Raw genomic sequence first — 10,608 nt, forward strand, 5'->3', positions numbered from 1 at the left:
GTTCCTATGGGAACAAATGCTTTGACTTGTGACCGGCACCTTGAGATACAACCAAAAATGGCATTTCAGTGCATTCCTATGGGAAATGGTGTTTCGACTTACGACCATCTTCTGGAATGAATTAAGTTCATAAGTCAAGGCACCTCTCTCTCTCTCTCTTTCTCTCCCTCCCTCCCTCCCTCCCTCCCTCCCTACCTACCTACCTACCTACCTACCATGGTGACTCGCAAGACAATGTTAATAAGTTCCACGAAAATCGCTGTCTTACGAAAACGTCATCTTGTGAAACGAAAAAGCCAATTGAAATGCATTGAAACTGGTTCAATGCGTTCCAATGGGCTGAAAACTCACCGTCCAGCAAAGATCCTCCATAGGGGCGGCTATTTTCGCTGCCTGTAAAGCAGGGAATCCATCCTGAAAACACAGTGGGGAGCCATTTTAGAACCGCCAATCAGCTGTTTCTATTTATTTATTTTATTTATATCCCGCCTATCTGGTCAGGTCAGGACCACTCTAGGCGGCTAACAACATAAATCTATCTAAATCGTCGAAGCAGGGAACTGATCATCGTTAAGCAAATTTTCCCCAAAATTTTTGCAAAAATTTCATTGTCAAATGGTTTTGTTGTTTAACGAGGCAATCGTTAAGCGAGACACCACTCTATCTATCTATCTATCTATCTATCTATCTATCTATCTATCTATCTATCTATCTATCTATCTATCTATCTATCTATCTATCTATCTATCTATCTATCTATCTATCTATCTACCTACCTACCTACCTACCTACCTACCTACCTACCTACCTACCTACCTATCTATCTATCTATCTATCTATCTATCTATCTATCTATCTATCTATCTATCTATCTAGGGTCTACATTAATTGATCAGTGAGACCTTAATCTGCAGAGAAATAGATAAACAAATTGCAGAGAGAGAACAAGGAGAAGATCATGGTGATGAAGCCCTTCACTTTGTCTCTCATACTGTATTCCCTGGGTGGACTTAGTACAGCCCATGGGTTGCATGCGGCAGATCCCAATGCTAAAAAAAGGGGGGTGAGGGGGTGGAGAGACTTGGCAAAGGTCACTGGTGATGACACCAAGGTCCTGGGATGCCAGAACAAGGATTCCAGGAAGGCTGTTTAATGAAGGCTGCTGGCAAAGTACAGAGATTATGTGGCTCAGACTGGCTTGCAGTGTAGAATTGACTCGAGCAGGTTGTCTCATTTGGCAAATAACTTCACTTAGCAGTCAAAGTAGTGAGGCTATGGGAGTCTCATGAAAATTAAGAACAAAGAACAAAGGCAGAGAGGCAGGATATGAGTCAACCAGTGGGTTGGTTTTTTACGATAATGTTTTAGAGATGTGCATGCCACTATCTGCCAGGCAGTTGTTTTAAAGCTTTATTTCATAATAATCAGAGGCTAAGAGGGCTTAAAAGAAACAGAACTTTTGAAGTCAACTAGGCTGCAAATTTGTACGTCTGGCATCCAAGATGTACCAGTCAAAAGTTTCTATTCAGCTGTTCTCTCCTTCTCTCTTTCTTGTTATTGTTAGGAAAAGGTGGGTGACGGTTGCAATGGAAGATGTAATGATTTGGCCTCTCTGTAAAATTCCATGAACGAGACAGGGTGGCTGCACAATAGAAGGGAGGAAACATTTTGTTTCATCTCATAGCAGTGGTTTTCAACCTTGGGTAACCCAGAGGTTCTTGGACTGCAACTCCCAGAAATCATAGCCAGCACAGTTCATGGTGAAGTCTTCTGGGAATTGCAGTCCAAGAACACCTGGGTTCCTCAAGTTTGAGAACCACTGCTTTACAGGTTATTACAAGTCAAATGTACACAATGCTGTTCTTGCATGTTTGCAGCCTCGTTCCTTTCAGTGAGCTCTTCGCTTAAAATTAAAGTATTGCAAACCAACAGGTTCTTCTTTGCTATTAAAGCTTTCCCCGAGGCTTCCTGGGCTCACTTAGCCTTGCAGTTGGAAGATTTTTGAATGCGTTTCCCCAAGAGCTAGTTTCCTATTTTATAATGAAAATAAAATCATTTGGGAAAATATGAAACTATATTTTCCCAGCAAAGAAACAATGAGCTCAGAACAAGGGATTGTTGGAGGTTGGGATAAGTTTTGCCTTCCTGTTACCCAGTGATCTCCACTCAGGGTCAAATTAGTCTTTAAATGGAGTGTGTATTCCCTGTGATTAACCTATTTCTCATCTCCTAATGAGGGATTTCTTTACAGATAGATGGTTCAGCAACCAGACCTGCAAAGGAAGTCTGATAGACAAGTAAGGAAAATTAAGTGCTATGACAATCATTTCGCAGACATGTTGGCGAGCACCTCTTCTAAACTTGGAACACCATCTCTGCAATACATAGGCAAAGTATCATCTAATTTGACCTTCAAAGTGTACAGTACATTAGAGATAACAGATCATTCTGGCTTAAATAACTTTAGTGATCCATAGACACGATTTCCACAAACCTCTGTGGCTTAGAAATTAGACTTGCAAATGAAGCCTTATGTCAAGAAGACCAGTTGCAAAACAAAGCAACACACATTTTGAAAACTATATGAAGTGTGACAATTAGAGACTTTTTGCAATTCCTTCTTCTAATTGTGTGCTCTTCGGATTCTACAGTTTGACCCTCAGATTGCATTTTCTCATGGTAAAGCTAGACAAGGTGCCAGTTTCTCAAACAGAATCTAATAAAACATTTAGAGAGGTAATTTTGATGGTTCTGCATGGTTAAACAATTACAGTCACCTATCATAAAATAAAACTAAGGTATCTTGTTATGTGTAGAGTTGAGATCCTCACATTTGGCTCAGCAAACAAATTTAAGCTTCTAAGGAAGCTTCACTTTGAATGTCATGCTAACCATACCATCTGTTTTGACTCTTTGCTACTAGTGGTGCCAAGAAAATCAACATCTTTGAAGCCAGGGAGTATTTGCTACCCTCCATCAGCCATGTTGGCTGATGGTGGCAGTGGATCCTATTGGAGTTTTTCCAGCTTTGCATGCTGACTTTAGTAGGTTTGGTGGGGAGGGACTATCAATCTATGCAGCACTAAGTAATTATTCCTTCTCTGCCTCTCTCTAATTCTCTTGAGTATGTTGATTTCTGTTGTTTAAGGCAGTCATGTTTGTCAGTTTGCTGTTTGATCTGTTCTCAACCATAAGTAAAGAAAATGGTTTTTGGTTGTTGTGGGTTTTTCAGGCTGTTTGGCCGTGTTCTGGAGGTTTTTCTTCCTAACGTTTCACCATTCTCTGTGGCTGGCATCTTCAAAGGACAGGAGCTAGAATTCTGTCTGTGTTCTGACTCCTATCCTCTGAAGATGCCGGCCACAGAGACTGGTGAAACATTAGGAAGAAAAACCTCAAGAACATGGCCAAACAGCCCAAAAAAATCCACAACAACCATCGTATCCCGGCCAAAGCCTTCGAGAACAAAATGATTTGTATTCTTCCTGTTACTAACGTCAGAGTGAGTTATTGAAACTGTAAGTGCCAGCTTAAGGGAAAAAGGGGAAGGATGCTCTGGAGAAGTTGAAGCTATTCTGCTCTTTGAACCCCTCCACTTCTGTTCTGCAACTAGAGAAATTTAACCAGAAATTCAAAACCGTGCAACAGGTCCCCCTGGCATTTGGGGTGTGTGTCTGTCACATGGGGAGTTGTCAGGGTCCTGAGATTCTGAGTTCCTGGTCTAGACATTCCTGAACCAGACAGATGAGTGGTCTGAATTACACCAAGTTAGATCACTGCTTTTGTTTCGTTGAGGATTGCCTATACCAGGGAGGTGCATGTTTCCTTTGAATTGATTTCTGCAATAGCCCCACCTGTGATTTTGCTCATCTAACCATCCGACTCTCACAATTCACTAAGTAGGATGAATGTGGTTACATATCAAACGTATATCCACGATTAATAGCTTCCAGCCCTGTCGGTAGTAAAGGCCCCATCTCTGACTTAGGCAATGTCTAGGTAAACTCCATTCTTATTTGGAGTATGAAGAAATAAATCTGATAGTGATCTGGATTAAAACAGGAAGAGAAAAAGACCGGACTTGTTTAAACTTCTGGGAGAACTTAAGGAAGGGAGTGGCAGCTTAGAATCTTTCATTAAGACCATGACGATGAGAAGTCGTACCACAATCCCTGTTTTACAAACCACCGATTTAATTTACCCCTGAGTCTGTGGGAGTTCTTTATTGCAACAATGTTGTTCTTCCTTTTCCTTGTGCTAGGCGCTTGGTTTGCAGGATCTGCTATTTCTTGTTTAAATATTTATTCATACAATCTCTAGGCTGAAAGTTGTTTTTATACCCACAGTGCTGCAAAAGTTAAAACCGGACCATTATTTATCTGCACATACTCCACTCTGTGTTTAATAATTTGGACACCCTCACACACATGAAACCCAGACTTTGTTTATTAGAGAACACAGAGCTGTTGACGCAGTTCCTTTGTTATGTTATTTGTTAACATAACATTGGTTATGATCCTCATACTGTTACAACAATAGAACCCAGAGGTAGTGGCTGCCATCTCCTGAAATACAAATGGAGACTTGTTTGATATACTAGCCAAAAATTTTAAAGGCTGCCAAATGTAATAAATCACTCATCCCAGCACTCACTTCCTCCAGAGTAGTTTCTTTGAAAAGTATGACTCAAGCCTGTCCCCGTTACACCTTTTTTGGATCTATGCCTTTGCTATCACTATGAGACACTAGAGGTCAGATGCCTCAGGTTTCAGGGGAGACTCTGGCCCTCCTGTGTTCCCAATCTGGCCCTCACAGCTTCCCCAGATGTTCCCATTCCTTCCACATCACACCATGCTTTGATGCTTTCCCAGGTTTTGCAGAGTCTTTTCCTCACAGGTTGGACATATTAGTTTTTTTTTGTTTTTTTTTTTTGGACTTCCAGCTCTTAGAATCTCCTGGCTGCAGGATTCTGTGGTCTGTGGTCCAAAACGTTCCAAACGTTGAGCTCCCCCTCCTCCCTTTCTAAAAGGTTGGGATGCCTCTTCCTCAAGCTTTGTTACCTGCAAGAAAAATATAAAAGCTAAAATGGTGGCATATTTGGTCCTGTTCCTTTGTCTTCAGCTGTTCTTTGATATGAATATTTCAGCTGTCTGACTGCTTTCAAAATTTCATTATGAAATGAAGGTGACAGCAATGTCAAACACTGTTAGCATTTTATATTTAAAATACAGCAATAGATATCAATAAGATTTATAAAGCAACACTGAAGAGATTTAAGAAACAAACTTGGCATGGACATCTGCTATGACTTTTGCTTCCCCCCTCCATTTACAATATATTGATGCACAGTTGGATAAATAATGGAAGAGATCAAAAGCTAGCTTTCTTTTTAGTGATCTAATAAAGGTTTTGCTTGCCCTTGCTTTTCTATTGTGTAAGGACTACATGGCTTTGTTCATTTGTCTGTTTAAAGCATATTTCTTTTTCATTTTTTGGTTTGATATAATTCATTTTAGAGAAATTCACTGGAACATGACTTTACTTTGAGGAATAGAAACATTATAAATAAAATCAACATTTGCCAGACTGACCTTAGGAAACATTAAGTATAACACCCCAGGGGCATAGCAGTCAATTTGAGCTCCAGTTTGCAGTTGCACAAGCCAGAGAGCTGGGGCAGAAATTGATTCAGCAAGAAGCCTGAAAACAGGGAAAGCAATGGGGAAAAAACCTTTAACACATGTGTGGTGCCTGGATTCAGCATTTTGAACCATCAGGAGCCCTAGAGATGAGTAGCTCCCTTATAAAAAGCAACTATGCTGAGATTCTGGACTTTTAGGAAGCAAGGAAGTTATGTTTATTTTGGAAAATATTGTAATAGAGGAGAGGTGGAGGGGCTTGTGATTGGGCTCCCCCCCCCCCCAATTGAGGAAGAGCTCCCTGCCCTGGTTATAGGCCACCAATAGGAAGAGGCTTGAGAGCGCAGGGGAGGAGGAAATCAGCTCAGTAACCCAAGGTTTTAAGTCAGCATAGATCAGGGCAGGTACAGATAAGTCCAGGATCTCTCTGCACCCCCACCCCCATGTCCAACAATGCAACAGAAAGGTGTGAAAGTGAGCCAGTGGGGCACTGGTTAGGGATGCTGCACCTGGACTGAGTCATGGGAGATCCAGGTCACTGGGTGACCTGGATCCAGTCACTCTCTCATCCTGTCCAACGTCATAGAATTGTAGTGACAATACAATGGAGGAGGAGGAGGGAGCCTTGCCTACCACCTTGAGCTTCTTACAGGGAAAGCAGAATAGCAGAGTAATTCTACACAAAGGAAAGATCATGTTACTAAACACTTTCTGAGTTCAGAAATAAAACCAGAAATCTGAAATGGGAAGAAGGTTGCGTGAGATGACCAGAACCTCGAGAAGGGTGTCTGATGGAGGGGAAAAGGAAATTGTGTTTCTCCTCTTGATACTTATTTTAAACAATCTCCTTACGCTTATTCTTTGCTCTTAGTTAGAGGTATGTGGCTTCTGTTGCTATAGAGTAGACAGAAGTGTTCCAGGAGAGGAAGTCAGGCTAAGTGAGTTCTTGGTCTGTGTCCTTACATTTGACACGTAACCGTCACATTTGCAACAGATCATGTTTCTCATGATTGCTCAGTAACTATGGTTTTGTCCAGAGAAACACTTGAGTAAACGGACAAGACTGCATCTGGGATGCCACTTCAGAGGATTCAGTGTTTGAATAGATCTCATTTGTTGTATCATTTTCTCTGGCCTCATTATTATGACACATGTATAGCTTTTCAGGAGCTGCGCAGATTTTAAAAATAAAGTTATTCAGTAAGGTTAAAATAGGGCACCACCTGGTTTTTAACAATGAACCTGGCAATGTTCTCCGTAATCTGAACTGTGGAGACTTTGTCCAAGGCAACAGAGGAAACTTGCAGTTCCAGCATTATCCACTTTTTGCCCCACTTTAAAGGACACACAACTAGCAGTGGAAATGTGGCCAATAATATTTTGTCTTATACAGTATTTGTGTTGTTGCCAGAGCTTAGTAAGAATTTTTTTAAAAAATACATCTTCCCCAAAACCTCCAGTCAGAATATCTGGCTGTTTGAGATGTTCTACTCCAAGAAAGTAACTTCACCAAACCTTGGTTTTTTTGTTTGTTTGTTTGTTTGTTTTTGTGTGGTTTCCAGAGGCCAGAAACTGTTGCAGAGTTCTGAATTTTTTGTTAAATTCCTCTAGTTATGCAACAGAAGTGCAGGAATTTACAAAGCAGAATAGGTTCAAGTTCCCCTAGAGTAGTCCACCCCTTTTCTTATTAGCTGGTACTTAGAGTCTCAACAACACACTCTGAGAAATAGTAGAAATGTCTTAATACATTTTCTTTGTTTATAGTTGTGAACTGATCAAACAGCAAACTGACAAACATGACTGCTTTCAGCAAGAGACTTAAATGGACTCAGTGCTTTCAACAGACTCTAGAGAGGGGAAAAAATACTCTCAGTAGAGTCCCTCACAGCCAAACCGACTAAAGGCAGTATGTAGGGTTGCAAAACAAACAAACAAACAAAATATCAAACAGAGAGTAGTATTCAAACAGAAACAACAAGCCGTGTTTCCAGGTGTTGTCTAGATGTAGAATATGCATGTGGATAGGAGGCAATAGAGTAAGGTGCTACCTTGGTCCTTGATTTCCCTGGCTTCTCATCTGCTCCAGCCATTTCTGAGTTATGAGATGGCCATCATGCCAATGTGCAAAATTTCTAGTTATCTATGTTCTTATGGAATTGTTACTGCAGCAGCTGGAGAGATCTACTTGTAAAGTGTTACGCCTGTGTGATAGCAGCTTCTATAAAGCTGGGCTGGGGTGTTGGCGTTTGCAAAGAATGCAGCATATTCTGGAGGACTGCAAAATACTGTATCCTAAAGCATTGAGCAAACAATGGCAGCTGTAAAGATAACAGGAAGAAGAATTTTAATCTTGTGATTAAATGAAGTGTAGTGATTGGGAAACCAGCGTGGAATTTCACCAATGCGAGATTATTCCAAAATCCAGCTTCACTCCCTGATAAGATGAATATTCCAACTAGTCTCACCACTCTAAAGAAAAGAATAGTTGTATGAAGGTACAAGAATCTTGTGAATTTCAGCTCTCATTTAGCACTAAAACATGCAAAACCATTTGGTTGAAAGGATGTCCTATTAAATTGCTGGCTTAACATTTAGAATTTCAGAGGTTTTATATTAAAGACTGGATGTGAGATAGTGCACACTGCAGTTGAATTCCTAGCAACATCTGGCACCACTAGATGGACTAGCAGCATGGCACTAGATAGGATGATAGAAGCTCTTATGGAGGACACCAGGTTGGGGAAGCGTGCAGTTGATTTGTAATTGAAGTATACTTCTGTTATTATAGCCTGTTATGTACATTTGATATTTTTGTTGCTTCATCCCTGGCTCTTCTCCATACACACATCTGCCAAGATTTCTAGTCTTCTTAACCACTGAAGAAATATGTTACTCCCTTATTCTGGGAGTATTATTTTTGGAGTACTGTTCTGGGAGTGGTCCTTCGAGATGTTAACTTCGCCAAGTTCTGTTCTTTGTTAATACAGATATTCAGACACTGGGTATTCAAGCACAAACAACAGGCACCGTACCTACCTTTAAACTCGAGATTTAATTTTATTCTAGCTATGAAGCAAATTCAGTCTGAAAATGTAAATTTGTAAAGAAAACAGATCAGTTAATATAATTTTCAATTTTGTGCTTCTTTCCATTTAAAAACACATTTCCCATTGCCTATCTCTGTCCCATATAAACATCTCTACTTGCATTAGCCGAAACAATTAAATTAAGTGGATGTGTAGAATAATAATAAATATTAGTTTCACATTGTACTTCAGCCATGAGCTCAAAAGGCAATATTAGGTGAAGGAGTAATATGGGCAACCTCACAAGTTTGTTTTAAGGATCATTGTCATGCCATCTGTATAGTGTTTTCAACACGCTAAAATGCCATATGAAATTGTTGTATACCAGCATACAATAAATGTGTGTGATACTATGTCATAGGTCAATTGAGAAATAAATGGCCCTTTAAACGATAAGCTATAATTTCCACTAATGCAAGTTGGGGCTACTGAGAGTTGGAACCCAACTATATGTGAAGCCCACAGACTTCCCATCTCTTTATTGCCACAAGTTTACTCTTAACACTGCTATTTGTGGCACACAGACACTCAGAAATGTTTGCGCCATTCCCATCATATGTCCATGACATGCTGAACACTGTAACATTTTGGAAAAAGGGTATATTGCAGATCCTAAAATGCCTGATGCTGAAGAATGGCATGCCAACTAGTGACTAGCCCGAAAGCACGTCACTTTGCTTGCTTTGGAGAGAAGTGTTTGTCTCTTTTATTTGCTAAAGCCTTAGAGGACTGCCACTCGCTTTAGGTCTGTGGTTGCTCTCTGACAAGTTAAGCTTCAAGACTCCCTGGTTTAAACCATGTGTCTGCAATAGTCATATTGTCAGGTTAGTCAGATTAGTTTCAGGGAGCTTTAATCTCTTCCAGAAAGTGAGACAGAAAAAAACAGGAGTTTTAGGAAGAGAATCTAGAAATCAGTGGTCATGATCACCCAAGTATTCAAGAAGATTGCACAAGATTTGAACAGACATATTATGCCATCTAATGTTCTGTTTTGCCACATACAGTATTTTCCTTTGCCAGAAAGGCAGCACAAAGTGATGTAAATGTAGTTGCATATTCACATTGTGGAAAGATATTTATCCTAGACCATTGCTAATTGAAACAAGTAAGCAAGCAACAAATTTTTATTATTTATTTACTTATTTATTGTATTTACATCCTGCCCATCTGATTATATCCCTGCCCATCTGATCAAGCTTGGGGGTGCTCCTGAACCCCAGTCTAACACTGGAAGCCCTGGTGGACTCGGTGGCCAGGGGCGCCTTCCTTCAGCTGTGGAAATTATAGCAGCTACGGCCCTACCTGGACGAGCGGAGTCTCATGACAGTTACACATGCACTGGTAACATCCCACATAGATTACTGCAATGCACTTTACGTGGGGCTGCCTTTGAAGACAGTCCGGCGACTGCAACTGGTCCAGAATCGAGCTGCGTGGCTGGTGAGTGGTGCAGCCACCAGGGAACATATCTGTATAAGTTACATTGGCTGCCAGTTGCTGCCCGGGCCCAATTCAAAGTGCTTGTTTTGACATATAAAGCCCTAAACGGCTTGGGCCCTGGATACCTGAAGGACCGCCTCCTTCCATATGAAGCTACCCGGCAGTTAAGATCTAGCCAGGGGGCCCTTTTGAAAGAGCCATCCCTTAAGGAGGTAAGAGGGACGGCTTGTAGACAAAGGGCCTTTTCGGCAGCTGCCCCCAGACTATGGGATGCCCTCCCAAATGAGATTCGTCTGGCGCCGACGCTGATGACATTTTGGCGCAGGTCAAAACCTTCCTGTTCCAGAAGGCTTTTAATTGAAATAATATTAGCTGTGGGTCCGATGGCAATTTATATATTTTTTAATTGTATTTTAATTGTTCTAAATTTTATTGTATTTTAAATG

General features: G+C 40.8%; 1 long non-coding RNA gene across 1 annotated transcript; it reads right to left on the reverse strand.

Moving 5' to 3' along the window:
• Nucleotides 1-3,777: 3,777 nt before the first annotated feature.
• On the reverse strand, nt 3,778-9,903 carry LOC140706966 (uncharacterized). The gene is made up of 2 exons (XR_012086943.2): nt 8,673-9,903; nt 3,778-5,697 (listed from the first exon to the last, which is right to left on the reverse strand). It is a non-coding gene; the product is annotated as an uncharacterized LOC140706966 (long non-coding RNA).
• Between the last annotated feature and the right edge of the window lie 705 nt (nt 9,904-10,608).

The sequence above is a fragment of the Pogona vitticeps genome, chromosome 4, assembly GCF_051106095.1.
Source record: "Pogona vitticeps strain Pit_001003342236 chromosome 4, PviZW2.1, whole genome shotgun sequence".
In the NCBI taxonomy this organism is placed as follows: domain Eukaryota; kingdom Metazoa; phylum Chordata; class Lepidosauria; order Squamata; family Agamidae; genus Pogona; species Pogona vitticeps.